This window comes from Lissotriton helveticus, chromosome 2_1 (assembly GCF_964261635.1).
Source record: "Lissotriton helveticus chromosome 2_1, aLisHel1.1, whole genome shotgun sequence".
Classification (NCBI taxonomy): Eukaryota; Metazoa; Chordata; class Amphibia; order Caudata; family Salamandridae; genus Lissotriton; species Lissotriton helveticus.
Genome location: NC_136059.1, coordinates 166,933,161 through 166,956,882, shown reverse-complemented (window position 1 = coordinate 166,956,882; position 23,722 = coordinate 166,933,161). Strand labels below are relative to the sequence as shown.

General features: G+C 44.2%; 1 pseudogene; it reads left to right on the top strand.

Annotated features, from left to right (window-relative positions):
- The window catches only part of LOC144820089 (UPF0235 protein C15orf40 homolog pseudogene), a 43,181-nt pseudogene that overhangs the window by 2,226 nt on the left and 17,233 nt on the right, over window positions 1–23,722 (top strand).

Below are 23,722 nucleotides of genomic sequence, written 5' to 3'. Positions count from 1 at the left end.
TAGTTCGGTTGAGGTACGGTGTGAGCACAAAGGAACGCAGGGCATATGCACTATCGCCTAGGAGGGAATGAGAGGTACATGAGTTACATTCACATGACACATTCATCTGACATTAATTTCAGGGTGTGTTACACTTATTTACCTAGCAGATATCCATCTCCAAAATCTCCAGCAACAAGCCGTGTGTAAATTCCGCTGTTCTGGAAAATGTAGGAGTCGTGCGTGCTCCCAGGAAATTTGGCCACTATGTCTGTGATGATGTTGCCAGCATTGCATATCACCTGCACATTGATGGAGTGCGTTGACTTACGATTTCTGTAGATGTGTTCAGTGGCTGCAGGTGGGCATAGTGGAATGTGGGTTCCATCTATGCAGCCTATCACATGCGGGTAGTGTGCCAGTCCATAGAAGTCAGTTTTTGTTTTGGCAAGTTCCGCAGGTGTGTCAGGGAACCGGATGTAATGATCCATTCTCTGCGTCATGGCATCCAGAAACTTCCTGAAAAAACAGGACAGACAGCTCTGGGATACACCACCTACTGCAGCTATCACACTCTGATAGCTCCCAGAGGCAAGCAGGTGTAAGCTACACAGCACCTGCACATCGGGTGGGATGGCGTGGGCCCTGGGTGTTGGGTGATCCAGGTATGGGTGGATGTCCCTAATTAAGTCCATGATGGTTCTGGGGTGTAGCCTGTACCTCTGAAGTATCTCAGGCTCAGTCAATTGGAACAGGGTGATCCTCTGCCTGTACACCTGCTCCTCCCTTCTCCATACCCTCTCACCTGCAGCCTGTAGCCTTTGCCTCCTCGCAATCACATAGAAAGCCGCCATTCTTGCAACACTGTTGCATTTTGGGCCCTTTTTTATAGCCTGCACCTGGTTACCACCTGCTTTCAGTCCATGGTAAATACCGACTCTTAAATACCGAATTTCATTGATTCAGTATTTTTTTCCTTTCCTACATCTCGATGGGCATTTTTTCCGATTTCTTATTTACCGAATCGGTAAATAAGAACTCGGTAAATAAGGTATCGGTAAATACCGATTCGGAAAATATGTAATCGGTAAATACAGAATCGGTATTTTACCGATTCATATTTTCCGATTCGGTACATTTTTGACACCTACATCTCATTTTCTAAATACCGGTCGGTAACGGCCGATTTTACCGATTTTGGGCCGTTACCGACCGGTATTCGCCTACCTACATCTGGCCCAATATGCTGCGCTCTCAACTTGGATAGCCCTGTGGTATCTCTTTACGGCAACCCATAGTGGTCCTTAGAGGTAGGATCATAATACCTTCTCCAGGTTCTCTCCAGCTTTTTACAGACTTTACACAAAGCAGCTAATTTAGTGTTGTACCAAGGGTTTGATTTGGATTGATGGTTCATGGACAATTTGGCTGGAATTAGGCTATCCAAAGGCTGACTGATCCAGTTGGTGAAGACCGAGTTAGCCTCATTGGGGTCAGCTTGGAACGCTGGGGAGGTGGTGGATAGGTGGGTTTGAAATTGGTCCCAATTCAGTTTATGCCAGGGGCGTTTGAGAGAAAAAGTTTTCACTAAATTACGTGCGGATGTGACGCCCTGAATGGACATGGGAACTAGAAAATGATCCGACCAACCCATCGGGACAGGGAGTCCGACAGTGAGGGAAGATATAGTTGTAAACACTGGGTCCAATAGGTGGCCAGCTGAGTGCGTTGGACCTGAGACCCGTTGATCAAACTGACACACTGCAAGATCAGCCAAAAAATTAGTCACTTTGGGGTCAGAGTGATTGTCCAGATGCAGGTTAAGATCTCCTGTGACTGTGCAATTAGAGGCATTGACCACCAGGGCACTGACTGCCTCGATAAGAGCTTCCCTAAACACTTTTGAGGGACCCCGGGGTCAGTAGATTAGTAGACCTGTCATATTGTAGTAGGGATTGAGGGTGATTTTTAAATGGGCTCATTCGCACCCGCAACGGTTTGCTTTATAAATGTGCAAAGGTATCCGGTTTTAAGAATAACCGCAATACCCCAGCCTCTCGTTACCCTGTTGAGGGTATGTATCTTATGGCCTTCTGGGAGTGCCAGTTCTTGCTCCACGACCATGTCCTCCGAGAGCCAGGTCTCTGTGAGAAACAGGATGTTGAGGGACTCAGCTTCCAGAAGATCATGGACATCGACGAAGTGTTTGGCTAGGGAGCGGCAGTTAATGTGGAAAACGGTTGTGGAATTACTAAGAGGGGGGCTGCTAAGCTTACCCGGGATGACAGACACAAAGCCACAGCATTTGCAGCCAAAGGGACCCTCTAGACCATACAGACTAGAATGTGTGCACCTGCCCACCCCATCCTGATAGCGAGCAGCTCACTCCGAGCGTAGGTGTACCTGATTTGATCTAAATTGGCAGCATGTTAGGCGTCTTGCAACAGACTGGCATGGACGGGTGCAGACAGGCTTGAGAGATTCGCCAAAGTGCCTAGGTACAGCCCCTCACTCACCTGGGAACGGTTCTTTGACCAGTCCAAGGCCTTTTCGGATCCTACTCACTTTCCTCGAGGGTCCCCTTCGCTTCTTTGGATCACCCGTTCTCTCTCGCACCTTTCACCTCTCCCTTTATCTCTCTCTCATCTCCTGGTCAATGTTTTCTCTCTCACATGCTGTGCCTCTTCTTTTCTAAGTCCTTTTTGACACAGGCAGTTGGTCCTTGCTTGAGCTCGCCTCCTTTCCATCCTATTTAATCACCTCCACTCAGTTTTGTCTTCACCCAGCTTCAACCTTTACTGAAGCTCCTTTCTCTTTTCACCCCGTTTGCTTCCTTTTCTGAAACTCTTTCTCTGTTACCCCCTTTTAGGCCTTTTCTGAAGTTCTTAATGCAAAACCCTTAAGAGCCAACTCATCTAACTCTATTTTAAGCAGGCCCCATCCCCATTTTATACAATGGACATCGCCATTTTAAATAATGGAGGTTGCCATTAGAACATAGGTGTCGCTATTTTTCTTAATTTATTCACAATCATTGTCATATCTGTCATTTGATGCAGATGTGATCGGACCTTATCTTTCTAAGTGCTGTGAAAGATATAACACCTGATGCGACATCAGTCTGGGTCAGGTGTCTACTCATCACTGTGTCGCGGTCAAATAAGAGCAAGTACAGACATTTAGTCATAATAGTGTAGCCTGAATGGACATTCTCTTATGACAGAAATTCCAATCTCTGACACGCTTCAGTATATAAGGACTGCCATTTTACCACTTAAGTGAAGTAGGTACTTCACCCAGATTATCGCCCAAGATTCTGCCCGAAGGCGGTCTCACCTACTGCTGGCACACTTCGAAGATGCTGCATCTCACTCAGTTCTTATAAACTCAAGTTCCTGAGGAAGGCGCCTACCGCAACCTGTGTTTGCCCATCACAAGGAGTACTGTCTTCATGATTCCAGAGTTAATAACAGCTCTTGCTGTCAACAAGGTTTGCAGCTGCAAGTTGCTCTGCTTTTCATATTCGCTCAGTGTTGCGCATAGAAGAAGATTTTAGGATGCTAGGTTTTAGATGTCATTTTAACCATGTTAGAAATCTTCATTTTATTCTCATTGCTTACAACATGCCTTCTTGTTGTTTACATTATATCCCATGTAGTTGTTTTAGATGTACTGAAAAACAGGTTATTGCTGCCAAAATAAATGTACATGACTGGCTGACTGGCTGGCTGACAAGTTCTCCCATACTTTCAGATTATCATTACTATCTACACCCATTATTGCGACAAAGTTACCTGCTGGTCCTAACTGCCTGGATTCCTGCTCCCTTCAATTCTGTTGTATTTCCTCAGTGAGACTCTCGCTCACGTGTACTGCTCCTGGCTCGTAAAACCGGCAATGCCTAAGAAAGGCAAAAAGCTGTTAAAAGAGCAAAGCAAAGATCCAGTGAATAAACCTAGTTGGGGTTGATAAAGACGGCTCCATCACCATAGCTATTTTTGCTAAGCCCGGCTCAGATTTAAATGCCATTACAGATGTGAGCAGTGAAGCTGTAGGTGTAGTTAGCACCACACCGCCTCTATGGGTGAAGCAAATGCAGAACTGTGCTGCTGCCTACCTAAAGTTCAAGAAGTGAAGAAGAGCAACATGGACATGGTTTCGGATAAGGGTGGAAAATCTAGTGAAAAAGTGGTAACAATTTTAACACCAAAGAAGCCAGAACATATCTTGGAGAAATTAAAGAAAGAAGCTGCTACGACAGGTAATTGAGCAATTATTGTATGCCCCACTGCCCCACGCTGAACTTGCTACTAACTTTGCCTATTTTGCACATGTTCTGATACTTTTAACTACCTGTTCAGCCCTCTTGTTTGAATTTTAATTGCGTTTGGAACTGGGAATTTGGGGAATTTTTCGGAGAGGGTGGGGGAATCGAACCCTGACTCTGGGGGGCTTTTGGACCGACACTGCCTTCTTTTTTCACGACGGTGTGGTCTAGTTGTTGCATGCCGACACTCCCGTCTTTTTTCAAGACGGTGCGGTCTAGTTGTTGCATGCGGGGCTGTTCAAAATGGGATGCTGCGCTCGCGCGCTGCGGGCGCGATTAAGGAATGCCCTTCTGCGCCCGTCAGCGTCCCGTAGGCGGCCAGGGCCAGAGCCGCTTCAGGCTCACCCCCAGAGCTGCCCATGTTGATAAGGTACAGTAGAGATTGCCTCCTGGATATTGGCAGTCGGGTGAACTGTAGGCCGCACATCCACTCGTTGGTTGAAAAACGGACCCCTTGTGTGTAAACACTGCAATTGGACAGCTCTTCCCAATTTGGAAGAAATCTATGAAACACCAAGCACTGATACAACGTAGTACTTAACTGGGTGGTGCAGGTAATTACCTGAAGACTTTCCTTCTAAACAGATGTTCAGTAAAAAAAACATGAACTCCAAATCCATGACCTGTTGGTGGACTCTACCCCCGATCTGTTGTTTCTAACCGAAACATGGATAACTACCGCCTCTAACCCCACTATCACTAACGTGATTACCCTGGGCTATCAGAACCTATGGAAGGATCGTCCTTCGGGGAGAGGAGGAAGTGTGGCCTTAATTTTTAAGAGCCCCCTCAGCGGCATTTCTCTACGGATCATGGAGATTGAGGGGGCTGAGAGTCTGGGTTTCCTTCTGAACATTTCTGCTCATCAGTCTATCGTGGGGGTGGTAATTTACCACCCTCCGGGGCCGGCGGTTACATTTCAGGAATCTATCACCCACGCTATCTCCTCTATAGCTGCTAAATACAGTCACTGCCTGATCCTTGGTGATTTTAATATCCACATGCATTACCCCTTGGCACCTGAGCCTATGAGATTGCTTGAATCCCTCAACATACTTAATCTAACTCTGTATGTCTGTGTTCCCACTCACGATAAAGGGCACACACTGGATCAGACCTTCTCATCGAATCGGATCGATATAGATGTCCCCCTTGCCCTAACTTGGTTGGATCATTGTCTGATAGGCTTTAAAGTATGTAGGGAGCCAGATAGACCCCAACCAAAGGGAAAAACTGGTGTTAGCAGTTTCAGGCCCTTCCACTTGATCTCGCCAGAGGCAATTCAATGTGCTGTGAATCGCCTCCCTGTTTCTCTTAGTGGCAATCTCTAGAGGGATGTGTACTCCCTGGTGCATTGGCTACACCTCCGGGCTCTGGACCTAGCCCCCCCCCCCACCTCGAGGGCCACTAAATCAAACCGAGTTTCTGTCCCTTGGTTTACAGAAGCCCTAAGAAAAAGTAAAAATGTGTGTAAACGCCTTGAAAGAGTGTGGCGGAAGAATTATAGACCTACTGATCAATCCATTTACAAACAGACCCTGAAAGACCATTACAGGTAAGTCCGCGAGGGTGAGAAACTCTTCTTTTCCATGAAAATCAATCAAGCAGGCACTCAAAGTAAGGAACATTTTAATATTGTAAAGAGTTTCTCCTCTACCACGGCAATTGCTGGTCCGTTCGTTCCCACAAGCAATTGGACTAGTCGAATGGCCATTTTTTCTATGATAAAATCAAAATCATCCAGGACTTCTTTGAAGTATAGTCGCCAGCGCTAAAGGCAGAAATTGGCCTGCCCCCTGATACCGGTTGTAAGATGGATGTCTCTTTTGAAATTTCCTGCTATCACTCTGGAGCAATCCCTGGCACTTATGAAATCTCTTAAGTCCGGCTCACCCTCAGATCCCTGCCCAGCAAAAGTGCTGGCTTCTATTGCAGAGGGGATTAACCCTGTAGTAAACTCGGTTTTGAACACCGCTCTGTGGGAGGGGCATATGCCACAAACCTGGAAACACGCTAATATTCTACTGCTCTTAAAAAAGAAACCTACAGCAGACCCTGAGGTCGCCAGCAACTACAGGCCCATTTCCCTCCTGCCTTTCTTCTCCAAGGTTTTGGAGAATTATGTCAATACTGTCACCACGAATTATATGGAGGACAACCATCTTCTGCACTCAAGCCAGTCGGGCTTTAGAGACAATTTCAGCACCGAAATGGCCTTGCTTGAAGTTGCTGAAATGATAAAAACCACGCTGAATAGAGGAGGCAATGCGGTTTTAGTGCTGTTGGACCTCTCCGCGGCCTTCGATACCGTGCTCCACAATAGATTATTGCAAAGACTCAAGAAGGGCGGTATTGGAGGCACTGTAATGAGATGGTTCACCTCCTTCTTAAGGTGAGCAGAGGACCTCAGGGTGCGTTGAGGTATATATGGTTGAAATCTTTCCCTGAGGTAGAGGTCTCCAATCTTATGAAAAGCTTTAAAGACCAAGACTAATGCCTTGAAATGAATTCTTTTCCGTACCGGAAGCCAATGCAGGGAGGACAACAGATGCGTCATGTGAGTCCTAGGTCCTGGGTCCTGTCAAAAAGATGGCCCTAGCTGTCACATTCTGGATCACCTGCAATCGGCCTAGTAAGTATTTAGGGAGGTCCAAGTAAAGAGAGTTTACATAGTCCAGTCTTGAAACAGGTCTGCAACTTGTTTCTCCCCTAACATTGAGAACCGTGATAGACTACATTGAGGAGCAGTATCTACCTGTCCTTCTATGCAGTTCACCTCAGGCACTGTAACTGTGTTCAAGAGTGTATTGTACAATGTCTGAACTTTATGTAGAAAAAAACAGCCATTTTGTCCACAAAATTTTGGTCCAGTGCAAACACAGTATCCCGCGGGCACTTGGATAAGGCAGTTACAGTTTTAAACAATTCCTTGGAGGCCTCCTGAATTTTGGAGGTGAAGTATACAGTTTTAGCTTGTTTTATAGCAGTCTTATATTCCTCTAAGGCTGCGTTGTAATCTATCTTATGTTCCATGCTGTAGTTGGATCTCCAAATATGTTTCTGACATCTACATTTGACTTTAATTTATCTGAGCTTGGCCGAGTACCAGGGTAATGAAACTTGTCTTCTCCTAGGGTGCTTAGTGCACCAAACCTCCTCTTCCTCATGGAAACCTGGCTCATTCCATCATCAGCACCCAACATCACCACTGCAGTCCCGGCAGGCTACAAGATTGTATGACAGGACTGCTTTCAAAAGCCAGGATTGAGACTCACAATTGTCTACAAAGACTTCATCACCTACTCAATAACCATGGAGTAAATCTAATACAATGGGGTAACCAGTATCCCTCAAAACCTGGGCAGTAATGAAAAAATTCACAATTGGTTCTGTTGGGTGCGTACTATTTCTTTAGGTTTTGATTATTAAATGAGCTATTCACAAACAATAAAGTATTCGCAAGAAATCCAAAACCAAACCATATGAGGGATTTCACAAGCTTTTATAAATTTGCATAATTTATAAATACCCTCATTTCAATATTTGCAAGGCTGTTATTAAAGGCATATAGTGACACAAAGTAAGTGCGAAAGGTGACATTTTGTGCTCAGTGACAATGTGAAAGTGTAATATATACAACAGAGATTTGGGGGAAAAAAGGGAGATAATTTTGGCCAGAGATGCAATGAGTTTATCAAGTAAATCTGCGGACTAAATGAATAAGCCTCGTTGCATAAATCTTTACAACTGGTCCAATTGTTTATGCTGTCGACATTTCAACCCTAGGTCTGCACTGTTAGAAGGTCAAGGTGGGTCTTCATCGGCGGGTCTTCATCAGGACTGTGTGAGGGGAAAACAGCCTCAGCGGAGCCCAGGCGAGCTCACCGGAAATCAGCTCGAGTAGATTCACTTTCAGGGCTGGGGGTAGTAGTAGGAGCCTGTAGGTCCCTCCATCTAGTGGTTCTCAATAGTGGATTGTGGTGAGTAAATGATCCACTCATAGGGTACTTCCAAATGTTTGGCAGGTAAGATTCAAGTCTATATGATTAGTTCTTTTAGATCCTTCGATCCACGGGTGATCAGTTTCCTTGTTGCCGCGTCTGTGCTCGAAATCGAATCATGGAGAACACTACTCCTTTCTTGGAACATCTGCACTTCAATCTACAAATATCCAACAACTTCACCTAAATGGAACCCTCAAGCTACCTTCACCAACCTCATCATGGACTTAATCACCCCCTCACCATCGACTACAAAGCCTTCATACTCCTTGGGGACCTCAACTTCCAACTGGAAAACAGAACTGACCAATGCTCCACAGCAGTCCTTGAAAGACTATACAACATCGGACTAACCCAGGTTGTCACAGAACTCATACATATTTCTGGACATTGCTGAGCGCCATCTTCACCACCTCCAACAGCATCAAGTGCAACTCAATTCCACCAGTCACTAATCACTCTATAATCCTCTTCTATTTCAACAAACTGCAAACCAACATGCCCACCCATGTCAGCCTACCCAATGGCAGCTGGGGCAAAATATCAAAAGCTGCCTGGCTTAAGGCCCTCAGCGCAGACCAACCCAACCCAAAGACAGCATCAACAAGGGCATTGGCAACTTCAGCAATTTGATCAACAACTGTGACGTCTCCCTCACACCCACTAAATTCAACAAACAGAAAAGATTCAATGAGCAAGCAAGCTGGTACATAGAAGACCTTCAGTACACCAGGAGACAATGCAAACAGAGATGCTAACAGCCTGACAGAAAATGTAGAGTCAGTTGCAAAGCCACCTATTTATTTATTTATTTATTTTATATTCTTGTAGAGCGCATGACTCGACCCCCGAAGGGGTATCTCTGCGCTTTTGCCATAGTGAATACTACTTGTGCTGAAGCCATAGTCAGAAGGGTGTTTTATTGGTTGGATAGGTATTGTTTTTTTAGATGTTTATGAATAAGTGGGTTTTAAGGGATTTTCGGAAGCTTAGATGATTAATAATTTGTTTCAATGTCTGGGGCAGTGAGTTCCAGAGGACAGGTCCGGTGTAAGCAAGTGCGCGACCGCCCTGCCTGGATTTTTTTATCCTGGGTATCTGTAGTAGCTGGAGGTTACTGGAGCGTAAGGAACGTCCAGGGACATAAGGTGTAAATGCTTTTGTAAGGTACTTGGGTCCAGTACCTGTCAGACATTTGTGAATGGTGTAGAGGATCTTAAACTTAACACGTTGCCGTACTGGAAGCCAGTGGAGTCTAGCCAGCAGAGGGCGGGAGGGAGTCCTAGGTGGGGCATTAAGGACTAGCCTCGCCGCAGTGTTTTGGACTATTTGTAGTTTGTTAAGTTGTTCTTCATTAGATGATAGGAGAAGACCGTTACAATAGTCCAATCTGCTAATGACTAACGCCTGGACCAGTGTCTTCCTGTGGCTGTCAGGTAAGTATGGAAATACCCTTCTCAGCAGTCCAATGGCACGGAAACAGGTGCCGGCAACTTGGTTTACATGATCTTTCAATGTTAGTGCTTGATCTAATAGCACTCCCAAGTTTTTAACGGTTTGTTTAGGGTTGGGAACAGGTCCCAACTCCAGGGGCCACCATTCGGGGGACCATAGTGTCGTTGCTTCCCCGAATAACATTACCTCCGTTTTTCCTACATTACACTGCAGGCAATTCTTGGCCATCCATTCTGATACTGCCCTCATTCCATCTGCAAACGATTTTTTTAGTGCAGGTGTAAAGGTTTGGAATGGGAACAGAAGTTGGGTGTCGTCGGCATATGACACCGGGGTGAACCCAAAGGATCTCGCTAAGTCAGCCAGGGGGGCCACGTACACATTAAATAATGTGGGGCTTAGGCACGAGCCCTGTGGCACTCCCTTGGTGAGCTCCCTAGAGATGGACTTGTGGGAGCCCAACCTGACTTCTTGCGAGCGGCCTGAAAGAAAGCTCTCCACCCATGACAGAGCCACACCCCCTAATCCCACATCCCTCAGACGACCGAGAAGCACCTCATGTGACACCGTATCGAAGGCAGCGGATAAGTCCAACAGCACCAGAATCATCAACCCCCCACCATCCAGTGTCATCCTGATGTTGTTGGTCACTGCTATGGGGTCAGTTCGAAAGAAAACCTGGGTGGAGTTTGCAGAGTTGCGCTATGCAGAACTCTGTGAAGTTGCAAAAAAACTCTGCCACGCAACTCAGAGCCCTGCTGGTGGGTGAAGCTTGCCAGAGCGCCCATTTCATTGCAATGCGCACACAGAGTGGATTCTCGCGTTCCAAATCACACGGGAATGGGACCACGCAGTTCTCATGTGCGCTCTCACATTCCAAATCACGTACGAACGGCACCACACAGTCTGCATGGGCTCGGCCATCTTATTCTCTGTTATGGTGCTGGGCCTAAAATTTAATCTTTCTTTCATCTGTGTAATCCTCCACCTTCAAAACTAATCTACCCCTTATTTTTATTTGCTATATTAGTTTGTGTCTTTGTGTTTGTTAATTTGGCATTTTTGGAAAAACAAATTGTGTTTTTCGTGACTTTTTATTTATTCCCCTTTATTTCTTTATTTCTTTCTTCTTTCCTTTACCTTCCTTTTCCTTTTTTTTGTAACCTACCCAGCGCCATGGCAGAGGCTGGGCAGCTACATTGCTGAGCCACCACCCAGGTGATCTTTGTTTAGTAGGAGGAGGCAGCACTATTTTTCTAGTGCAACTTTAACTGGTGCTCTATTATTATGCTGCATAATCTGCAACTGCTTCCGGGCTTTAAAAGATTGGCTGAAATGAGTGCAGATTTCATCTGCAGGTGGTCAGTATGTTGCTGACTATGTTTTCTTCTTTGAGGAAGTTTTGCACCACCAGGTTGAAACAATGGGCCAAACACAGGACCCTGTAATAGCCTCCGTCTGAAATGACATTGACTATAATACTGCCATTGTCCGTGGCAACAAATATAATTCTGACTCCTCTGGGACACAGCTATTCATACACCTTGCTGTCATATTCCTCCAAGAAGTTTACAGCTATATGTGATTTCTCCATGGTGAACATCGGCAATGTTGAATGCCATTGAATGCTCTTAAAGCTTTCTTCAAGGCCAAGACTTGCAGATATCTTTTGCTTTACACCCGCAAAAGCGATCCATGGTGCATGCAGTGATGCACGTGTAATCAGTCACCTGACAATTGGTCCACAAGTCTGTCCTCAGGTGGATGGCGTGAACAACACTTTGCTGCAAAGCTTGTCATCCAACCGCAGCACATTGTGATGCATCTCTGGAAAGGCAAATCTGGCAAAATAGGTCCAACTTGGTGCCTTCCATTTCAGGCAGATGGCTGGCAAAAATTCTAAGAATACCAGTCCTTCCACTAAAGAAGAAGAGAGGAGGTCCAGCACTAACATTTTTGCCAGCTTGACATTGTACAAACATGCGGTTGGGTGGTTCCGCTAAAAGGACCTCTCCTGCCAAAACAGACCTGTAATAGTAGACTGGATTGTCTTCTTTTCTCAGGTCACTGACATATGCGTCTTTCAAGAAGTAGGTGGTAGTGGTGGTACACTCAATGTGCGTCGTGGTGGGCATGCAAAATCGTGTGCTATTGTGAAGTCACAGAGGTTGGTGTATCTACTGGTGCACTGCTGGGAACAGGGCTGCTCTGTGTGAAGATGTCACCTTCTTCTTCCTCATCATTACCTTCCACCATGATTGAACCTTTAGCTGATGTTCCCTGGCTCTCCTCTCCACAACGGTCATGCTCAGCAATTTATTTAAGGAGCTCCTCCCACTTGATTGTGTGGTGATTTTTCATATGGGTTGTTTGTCCTCCAGTACCATAATGTGAATTAGGCTTACCTCTATGAACATTTGTGTGGCAAATAGTGCATACTGCAATGTGCTCCCTCTCTTTGCTAACTGTACAAAAGTCCCAAACTGGAGAGGAGTACTTTTTTACTGCGCCACTGTCAATGCCTGAAGAAGAACTAGAGGTAGGTGGGTGTGTCATCAATTGCCTCTCTGCTTCTCCTGAGCTGGAACTTTGCAAATATGGGAGCTGGCAATGGCCACAAACAAAGAATACATGCAGGCCAATGGACACTGACTATATAAAATGGTCATTGGCCACATGGCATGGAGAACAAAGACAAATGGCGGTCTATGGCAAACACTCTCACACACTGGCCAGACAAAGTAGGCATTGATTGATAATACAGAAAGAAGAGCATTAATTCAGCAATACCAAAAACAAAAATTAACGGGGCTAAGTAATTTTACAACAACACATGCCCTCCAAAGGCATCAAATATAATTAGCCCACCTATACACAGTTTGCAGAAAAGAATTGAAATAGCCCATAAAAACACATTTTGTAATGTAACCCAATGTCATCCATGGCCTAAATGATGTTTCAAGTCAACAGACACCACAGAAACAGTTGTTCCATGCACCCATGACTAGTACTGGGCCTACTGGCTGGAAGGCCCATTGGCAGACTAGTCTGCATAGAGAATTAAATGAATATTGCAAACTTATTAAAAATTTAAGAAAATGCACTGAACTGTGCAGCATTTTTCCTTTACAAAAGAAGAAAAATGACATGCAAAAAAATAGCTAAGCCCCTACTAAAACTCTGGGCCACCCACCGCAATGAATTCTAAAAACCGAAGTGCGTATTGTACTGTATGGAGCGATCAGGGGATAATATGCCTGGGCGATATCATGACAGCCGATGTCATCCTCAGCTTTGGTGAAATACAGCAGAAATATGGGATCCCAGATAGTCACTGGTTTTTATATGGACAAATTGTTCAAACCCTATTGGCCCTTAGACCAAAGATTCTGCTGTCTCCAGACAGTCAACTGGTTGAATATTTAAAAAGAGGGGGAAAGAAGATAGGTATAGCCTACAATCTTTTGCTGCCTGGCCTTCCAGATTATCTGGAGAAAATAGAGGCCACATGGGCGCAAAAATTGGGGGACCCTGATGTAGACATAGACCTAGCCCTACTCCTAAGTAAGAAAGTATTTCGAGCGTGAAATCTGAGGGCCCAACATTATAAGACTTTGTTTAACCTCTATTATACCCCGGCAAAATTATATGGGTGGGGGCTAAGAGAAGACGATAATTGCCCTAAATGTAACACAGGTCCAGCAGATTTACTGCATATGTTTTATCATTGTCCCAATTTGGCCTTAATACGCAGTGAGATAACCCTGTTTTTGGGGGGCTGCTAGGTATTAACATCGACCTATCCCCTACCTTGGTTCTCACAGGGACAGATGATAAACTCAAGGTTGGGAATGACACCCAAGCAGTATTGTTTATTGCAGTAGCGGTATTACGAATCCTTATATCTGCTGGGTGGAAGGATACCATCGCTCCCACGTCTTATATGTGGCTCTCCAGGTTGTTAGGTATGCATAATCTAGAGGCATGTCTATATGAATTTAAGGGGAGGAGGGCGCAAGAATTCGGTAGGAAAATCTGGGCACCACTGAAGAAATGGAGGAACCAATGAAAAGCTAAGATGTATGATCATATCATTAAGGAGGTTTTTAAAGCTGAACTATGTTTTTATAATAGAAGTATGAATTTTCTATGAGCAATGATTGTATTTATATCGTTATTGTATAATGTTGACTAATTTATTGCACATTATGAATTTTATATCTTTTTAAGATGTATGAAGTGAATATGTATTGGATCTTAATGGAATTACACCTTATTTTCTCAATAAAAAAAAAAAAAGAATTTTAAAAATCAAATAAAAGTACAACTAAATCCTGGTACATGCCCTCAATCAAACAACACCCTTAAACACCAGTTTTGATTGTGAAATCTCAAATATAAAGTCCTTAAATCTAATGGTATGTTTGCAGCAGCCAAAGAGAGTGATCCTTCCAGCTCCAAATCTCAACGAAAAGTGAACAGGAGAGGGACATAGCACTGGGAGGAGCCTGCTTGAGAGGAACAGGTAATTGAAGTTTTTGGGGAACTTCTTTCCTGTTGGAAAAGAAAGTTTAAAAAGGCTTCTCACACCCAAAAAAAACTCCAAATCCACTTCAAAAGCCTCCCAGCTGCCTCTTGAGCCCAAACGCTGCTTAAGCGCTCCATTTGCGATCGGCACTAGATTGGCATCATCGTGGGTGAAAGCCGTGCGAGTGAGTGCAAAGTCTCAGGGGAGATCGCTGACAGAGCAAGGGAGCACGAAGTCTTGTGCATGCTCCCAAGCAGTCCGACAGTATTGTGGCGCTCATGAATGGGTGCCAAAACTAACCTTGAGCATGTGAACGGAAAAATAAATGCGCTTCGGGCTCGAAAGACAGAATTCAGAAACTCTGGGCTTCTCCGCGGAGCGCGGAATGCCCAGATTCTGCAATCTCCACATGCAGAGCAGAGTTTTATGCCCAAGCCTAGTTTATTACAAATTAGTAATCAATTCAAATCAATAGAAATTGAGCATCTTTCAGATACAGAATTCAAAAGGAAGCGTTAGTCGACAAAGTAAATCCTGCTCAATAGCATCAATGTGTGACAAGTACAGTCACATAAGTATAATGGCGAAAGACTTAAAGTCATCTATCCGGGGCTCTAAGTTTAGATTGAGGATGGTTCAAACAGAAATCTAAAAGAGTATTCAGGAAATAGGAAGGTAAAGCAGGAAGGTGTCAGCAATGCGAGGATTTTGGTAGAAAACCTCTAAAAGGGAAACAAATGTTTTGCATATAGCTTTACACTCACAAGAATAGGGTAAGCAGAGATGTCTGTACCTCTCAAAGTCAAAAGGGATCTGCTCCAAACTTTAACAGTGTATTCTTTCATTAAAACACACAGATACATTTTCGGTACTTGGTCATCATGTCACCTTTCCAGGAAACAACAGAATTGACCTTCCCGTTTATAGTACATAAACCCTAACAATAATCAGAACACAACTCACTGCTTACTCATTAATAGAGATCTCTCATCAAAAATGCTCTAGCATTCCATGACCTCATGGAGGAGCATGCTATTGACATAGCCTTTATTACAGAAACCTGGGCCGACTCCTCATCTGAACCTGATCTCTTGAGAGCCCTCCCAAACGGCTTTAATATCTATAGGAAAGACAGACCTGGGAAAAGAGGCCGGGGGGCGAGGGATAGCACTCATAGCCATAAATACTCTTAATAATAAGTTTAATGCAATCTCCGACTTTACTGAAGGGGAAGTAGCCAGCTTCAAAATCAAACTCAACAACCACAACACTTTTAATGGCACTCTCATCTATTATCCACCACTAGCCAAAGCCAATTTTTTAAACTCCATAGGCCAGGTCCTAGAATCCAAAACAAAACTACCCAACTATACCCTTCTTGGTGATTTTAATTTTCATCTTGAAAATGATAGAGCAAGATTTCGCATCGCGACTTGCTCGAGTCATGAACCTCGAATCTGTTGTAATCCTATAAACAAATTGTACGTTTTACTAATCTCCTTTATTTTTGATATGCGTGTGTATTAGTGAAGCTTGCCTATGTGTTTTACTAATACAAATAACCCTTGTACCTAAAATGGCCGCTGCTTGAATTTTCGCTTCTGCGCATGCGTTAGTCATACTCCCGTGACTTTACGTAGATGTAGTTCTGGAGGGAAAGGGTGCGCATGCGTAATAGCCATAAAATGGCTGCTTAATGTGATAACGAGGTGCAGCTCGTGCTGTTGCTCATAGTGTTGTTATGTGTAGCACTTACCCTTAATCGCATAGTATATTTTTATGATGATAAACCTGAAGTGTGAAATCATGACATGTAATACATTCATTTATTTCTATGTTTTAATTTGTTTTCGCTTACTTTTCATGTATCGCGGGAAATGGGGGTCTGAATGTACTGAGAGCCATCTTGAAGGTCCCTTCCGCGCATGTGCGCGTCGCCAAGGAAGAAATAACCTTGGACAGTGGAACTCAGCCAGCTGGCAGCCACAGTCAAGATGCTCATGTGAAAGCCACCTCTGCCCCAGCAAGATGGAGTTAACTGTTCTGAAACTGTTACAATGATAATTTTCTATTGTATTCTGTGCGACTTCTCATGGGAACCCCAATCTCGCTAGGTGGTACCAAAAAATTTAAATAGGGCCTTAGAAAAGTCTGTTCTGATTGGTGTGTTAACCCATCCTACCTTAGGACCAATCGAAATTGGGGATTCTTACACTTTGCAACATTTGGGGGTGGTACACTGACCCAAAATAGTATATCTAGCCTAGGTTCAGCTAGAGAAATTGTCCGACTTGTCCGAATAGCTGACCTGTCACTGACCCAACGCACTCAATAGGTGACTGAATACAGAGCGCTGCGGAGCACTCTGTCTGAATTTGACCATAGACTCAAAGGTTTTACTAAACCTTAAGTGCTGGCGGAGCACTTTGCTGGGGAGTTCGCTAACCCAATCGGGGTTCTGACTGATAGATGCAGAGAGGGTGGAGCGCAGGCGTTGCTTCCGAACTGCGGGTGCTGGTCGTGCCTTGGAGGTCCTGTCCTGATCCTAATCTGGGTTTCCTGTCCTGTCCTGGGGTGTCCATTCTGCACCTGCTGTCCCGTTGATGACTGTCCTTCCTGGGGGTATTTCCTGCCCTTAACTGACCCGTGGCCAGGGTTGGTTTTCACACCAGTCTAGGTAAATATCTTGCCGAAAACTCTAAACTGCACCTTTCTATTTTCTGTCTTTGCTTCATAAAAGACATACCTCTGCATATGATAAATTTTCCATGCTTTCCGCAACCATTGCCTATCATAAAGTCATTTGCATTTAACTTCATAGCGTGTTCCTATGTTACCCTACCTTTTAGAAATCATTTTCTCCATTGCAGTTTGCAATTTTCTGATGTGGTCTATAATTTTCTCATATAAAACTGACTGAAGTAATTTTCTAGAGTTATAGCGTATTCCACTTTTCACTCTTATTATAGCTGTTTAGGATTCCTAATTTCCCTTTCATATTTCTGAAATATGTTTTCCGTAGTATAAATGTATAATTGCATAAACTTGCCCCTTTAAAGATGTCTATTCTTAAGTTCCATTTTTAGCGTGTTCCCTGTCGCACTATCATTTGGAAAACCTAAATGTTGGCCCTTACTTTGTTCCTTTATGGATATGTGATTTCCGTCATCTTGATTATTGACTGCCTGTTAACTGTAAACCTTATAATTTCCGAAACTGATTTCTAGATAAAATTCTTAAAACTTCCCAGTTGTCCGTGGTCATTTGATAAATATCAAAGTTATTTAATGTTGGGTTTGTATTTCTCCTGCCTTTCCTTTTACAGCTAGCTCCCTGACCCATCGTGGTCATAGGTACCCGTAACAGTGGATGGTAAGTCGGGTACACTGGAAATAATCGAAAGGGACCCATGATTATTGGTAGTAGATTGTAAGGTCATCTGATCAATGTATATAGTGTATTGAAGTATATGGGCCCGAAACCTAAGAGTTGTAATTATTGGTCGGGTGACCTGCGATCTCTATCAGTAATTTTCTGGTAGCACAGAGGATGGTTAGGGAATAGTTAGAGGATAGGTAGGACTAGTTAGACTAGTTAAGTTGGATGCTGCTAACGAGAGTAAGCAATTCGGGTGATCTGATCACTCACTTGAAATGTTTGCTTTGAAAAATTATGAAATGTTTTAAAATCGTTATTCTTGTTATTATACTATTATATGTATTAATCCATTCGTTTGTAAAACGTTTTTTGTGTTGTCGGAAATTGAATAGCGAGTGGTGAATTGAATCCACTTGCTTTGAGGTCACTGGCTTTCAAGGAAAGTTGGTGCAGGTTAGGCAGAACTGGAAGCACTAACTAGGGTTTCTGAATGTATGATTGAATAAATGTTAGCAACGAGGTTCATTGGCAAAATTCCTTTTGTGACATAACCTAGTAAGGGTCACTCCGGAAAAATAGCAGGTTCATCGGAGCTTAGGTGAAAGCAAAGGGGTTCGCTGGTGAAACTTTAGACTTAGTATATATCCCGAAAAGACGTGGATGAGTCTAGGGAAGTAGCAGGTTCTCCAATGCTTGTGTGAAGGATAGGCAGAAGGGATCTATCCGTAGTGTGTGAAAAGTAAATGGAAGTAGTTTACTTGCAGTGAAACAAACTCTTTCCTGTCTAGACACTTGAGCACAGTGGCGAATGTGTATTCGTTGTAAAATAACCAAGCACTAGCACTTTAGAAAGAAAGAAAGTTTCCGTTACCTTGTAAAGGAGGGAGTCAGTCGCGAAGCGGCTCTGACGTCACTCCGTGCCGCGCTGGGATTGGTAGACGCAGCGGGTGTGTAGCGGAGCTGGAATTGTAAAGGAGGGGTGAGTGCCGAAGCGTGAGAACTGTCTCGCGAAAAGGCCGCGCACCCATTGGTCGAAATTATTTGAATTTGTGCGACCATTGGTCGCACGAAAATAAAAGACGCACTTGGATTGGAAGTGATTTTGTAAACAAAGTCACTCGTAGAAATCGTATGTGGCATTCGTATAGACGGCATACCAGACCTGATCCACGGCATATGGGATTTGAGAACGATCAGTGGAAAGGCGTTAAAAACGACATTATGTACGGAAATAAGAGAAAATTGTCTCTTGTAAACAAAGTGAAGAATTATTTCAAAAAGGACAAGCCGATTAAAACTAGAGAAGGTGTTGTCATACTGCCACCCAACACTCCCGCATCTTTCATGGTGTTCGATAAAGGGTACAACACATGTGTATGGTTGGAGAACTGGGCGGAATACACGAAAGATGACGGAGTATTGGCTTTTCCGTTAGAAGGTACATTTAACAGCAGGATTCTATTCAATCTGGGAACCCGAATGAATGATTTACATCCCAGACCTAGATTAACGCAGTACGAAGCACTAGAGGAATGGGAAATCGAGCCTTTTGAAAGGGATAAGCCCCGAATGGATAAAGGGTTAACTAAATTTTATCCAAAGCTGAAGCAGGAAGCTTGAGCTAAAAAGATGAAACAGTGGAGACAGAATATGATTGTAGAGGGACTGTTTCCAATGATGCCCGCATGTGGTCCTCCTGAGGGGGAGAAGAAAACAGAAAAGTGCAAACATTGGGTGCCCATTGGGGAGTCGGATGATGAATTGTTAGATGACCTATTTATGAGAAGTCCGCCTCCTTATAATGAAAGAAATAGACCTTCCAGTGAGGGGGATAATTCCCGAAGACTTCATCTCCGGGATGAGGCCAGATCTGCCAGTGTAGGAGGGGGTTGCCTCATACCTCCCTATACCGAGAGTTTAGGTCCCGTAGATTCAAGAGATATTTATCCAAGGATACCAGCTAGTGGGGATGCAAGATACTCCCGTGAAAGCGACTTTTTCCCGAGACCTCCCTACGAAGGAGAGGCGAGACCCTCAGGTTCAGGAATACCGTTCTTACAGCCTCCATACGAAAGGGAACCAAGATCCCTAGGTACAGGAAGTTTGTTCCCAAGACCTAATTATGGTGAAGGACCAAGTGAGACGCATCCCACTGCCCCGAGTTATGCTCCCACTCTGACCCCGCAGGTGTTACATGACAAATCTTTAGAGAGAATATTGGAAGAAAAAGAGCGAGAAGCTCTAGCAAAACAGAGAGCAGAGATAGTTCAGAGAATCTCCCAGTTGAATACAAGCCCTGAAGCCTTGACTATCCCAGTAACTATCGGACCAGTGGTTCCGTTGTATGGGGACCGGCAAGAGAGTCCAAAACCTCCAGTCATTACCCCAGTCATAGCACAACCTAGACCAGAACCCTTAATCGTAGATGAACAGACGAGTGAGTGCGAATCTGAAGTCTCACTATTGGATCTGCCCATTAGAAATACAGGGAAAAGGATGCAAAAAATACATAATCCTTTCAATACGAGGGAGATTCAAATGGAATTGACTTCGGGTATTAAGAGTGTCACTCCGATGACTCCGGAGGAAATCGAAAGATGGAGTCAAGAATTAGAAAAACAAACTCCGCAGACTAAACCTTTAGATCTCTACAAATTGAGAGTAGAAATAGAAGAATTAATGGAAGGAAATGTAGGATTAGACAGATTAAATACTTACTCTGAGGAAGAACTGTTGTTAATTTGCAAAAGTCTTACCCGAAATGCCCGAGTACTTCATGAGAAATTGACAGACACTGCTGCTAGCATGGGAATAGATATTTCTAAATCAAAACCCTTGCAGAAACCGTACAGAGCAGATTTTTCAGACAAAGATTTGGAAAGCCTGAATGTGTCAGGGAAAAAGGCACAGGTCAAGGAACTATTGACAGTGTTGCAGAAATGGGGAGATGTAGAAAGATGGAAAGCCAGGTGGGCCAAAAAGAAAGAAGAGGCTAGATCCAAACAGGCGACCCCAGAATTCGTTCTAAAAGAGGCTGACAACCCAGAACAGTTATACCCTATGCGCGAAGTGCCAGGTGGAAAATATGTGCACGTTCCATGGTCCAGACAGGATATTGTGTCCTTTACTAATGACTTCCCGAAATTACGAGAGAAGCCTGTGGATTGGTACAGACAGGTGGAGAGGTTTGTAAAAGTGCAAAAATGCTTGTGGAAGGATCTGGATGGGTTCTTCGATATTGTGGTACCGGTAGACTTGTGGACCGAGTGTAAAATAGCCATAGCTTGGCCTAGTGAGGAATACCCGAGGGATTCTAGAACAGGAGAACCCTCTAAAGAAGTGATGAGAAAATATGATCAGGTAATTCAGCATCTGAAGCTAAAAGTGCCCGCAAAGGAAACTGATTGGACCAAGATAGATAGAACCACGCAGGAAAGGGACGAGACTGTGCATTCCTTTTATGAAAGGCTGTTGCAGGTGTTCAAAACATACAGTGGTATAGATAACATTGAAATGAAGGACATGACGCATTTTATTTACAGGTTTGTAAACGGTTTAAGACCCGAAATTTGCCAGTGGATAAAAGATAACAAAATCTGTTGGCAGTCCAAGAAAATGGACGAGGTCCTACGGTACGCAAAGTACTGTGATGACGAGATGGCAGAAAAGAAGAAGGCTCTGAAGGAGAAAGTTACGTGGGCACAGGTAAAATTAGCTGAACTGCAGGAGAAGCAATTGAAAAAGTTAAATAAAACTACTCAGAACCAAGGCCCTGGGGGTGGGGGTGGAGGAAAGCCACGAGCGAAAATGAGCAGAGAGGAAGCCAAAAAGAAATTTCCCTGCCACCAATGCGGGGAAGTTGGACATTGGAGAGACGAGTGTCCGTATTTACAGCCTGATAATACCCAAACCCCTGATTTAACTCCACAGACGCAGAATGAAAAGCCAAGAAAGACCCAGCAGCAGGTAAAAACGATTCAAGTACCCCAAGCGCCAAAGCCAACTTTTAAGGGAAAATCACCGCAGGGTGATGACGTAGAGATCTGGGGGGGCAATGAGAACAGAAATGCAGCAACTTCGCAATATTTGTTAAATGACACTTTTTTCTGTGACGACGAGTACTGACGGGGCCTGAGAGGGGAGGACAAGGAGTGTGTACTTGGCGCCTCCTTGCCGGTAGACCAGTCAGGACCATACATTGAAGGAAAGGTTGATGGAAATGATGTCACCTTTCTGTTGGACACTGGTGCTACCCGTTCTACTGTGAGAACAGCGGACGTTCCAAACCTACCCCTCTCGGGAGAAGCAATCCAGGTAGTAGGTGTATCTAATCAATTGATTAGTACCCCAGTTACTGAGCCCATGGAGATCTCAATAGGGAACTTCAAAGAAATGCACCGATTTGTCGTCTGTGATACCAGTCCAGTGAACTTACTGGGACGTGATTTGCTGTGCAAAATGAACTGCACTATCTTTTGCACACCAAAGGGCGTCGAAATTCAGACCCCAGATGAAGATGGTATCTACAAATTAATGTTAGTCAGAGCTGACTCAGAAATTAAACGAATGACTATACAGGACTTACCTGAAGAACTCCAACAGACAGTGAAACCAGAAGTATGGGACTTTACAGGAAAGGATATAGGATTAATAGCCAATGTAGACCCAATACAAATAGCCATGAAGGAAAATGCAGTTTACCCAAATACTAAGCCTTACAGAATGAGTGCTGAAGTGAGAGCAGGAGTTGCCATTGAAATACAGAAATTGCTAGAAGCAAACATCATACAAGAAGTGATGAGTAGCCCGTGTAATTCCCCCATAATTGGAATCAAGAAACCTAGTGGCAAGTACAGAGTAGTGCAGGACCTGAGAAAGGTAAACAAAATTGTGGTTCCTTGCTGTCCTATTGTCCCGAACCCCGCAGTGATCCTGTATCAGATTCCCTGGGATGCTGAGTGGTTCACTGTGATAGACCTATGTCACGCATTCTTTTCGATCCCATTACATCCAGACAGCAAATTTCTTTTCTCATTTGCTTTCAACAGTCACGTGTATGTCTGGAATCGTGTCCCCCAGGGGTACACAGAAAGCCCCTCTATCTTTAATCAGATCTTGAAAAAATGCCTTGAATCTTTAGTCTTACCCAGAAAGTCTGTTTTGGTGCAATACATTGACGACCTCTTGGTGGCGTCCAAAAGTCATAGGGATTGCGTGATTGACACCATTGCCCTACTGAATCACCTAAGTGAAAAGGGACATAAAGTGGCCCCTGAGAAATTGCAGTTCTGTTCAAAATCAGTGAAATACCTGGGGCACCAGATAGAAAAGGGAATCAGAAAAGTCACATCAGAGAGAGTCAGAATAATTCAAAAGATGCAGTTACCCCGTACTCAGAAAGAAGTCAGAATGTTCCTTGGAGTAGTAGGTTACTGCAGGCAATGGATTGTGGGGTTCGCAGTCCATGCAAAGCCTTTGATAAAAATGACAAAGAAAGGAGCACCGGACCCTGTGGAATGGGATGATGAAAGCTTAACAGCATTCACTATATTACGGGATTGTCTGTGTACAGCCCCTGCTTTAGGGATGCCTGACTACTCTAAGGAGTTTGCCTTGTTCTTGACACCCGTGATAATTGTGCTTTGTCCGTCCTAACTCAGGAGCATGGCTTGACCAGACGACCCGTGGCATATTTTTCTGCCACTTTGGATCCAGTGGCTGCTGGATTACCTGGGTGTCTGAAAGCAGTAGCTGCAACTTGCACGAGTTTAGAACAGAGTGAATCTATTGTCATGGGACATCCTGTAACTGTGTATGTTCCGCATGCAGTTGTGATTTTACTGACCCGAACCAAGACTCAGTATCTCACCCCTAGTCGGCTGACTAAATACGAGAGGATTCTCGTGGGTGCTGCAAATGTGGCCATTACTCAGTGTAATATTTTGAACCCAGCCACACTACTCCCTGACTCAATGATTATGGAAGATGGGGGAGAAAATGAGCATGACTGCATTAACCTGACAGAGTTCAGTACTAAACCACGTCCAGACATTA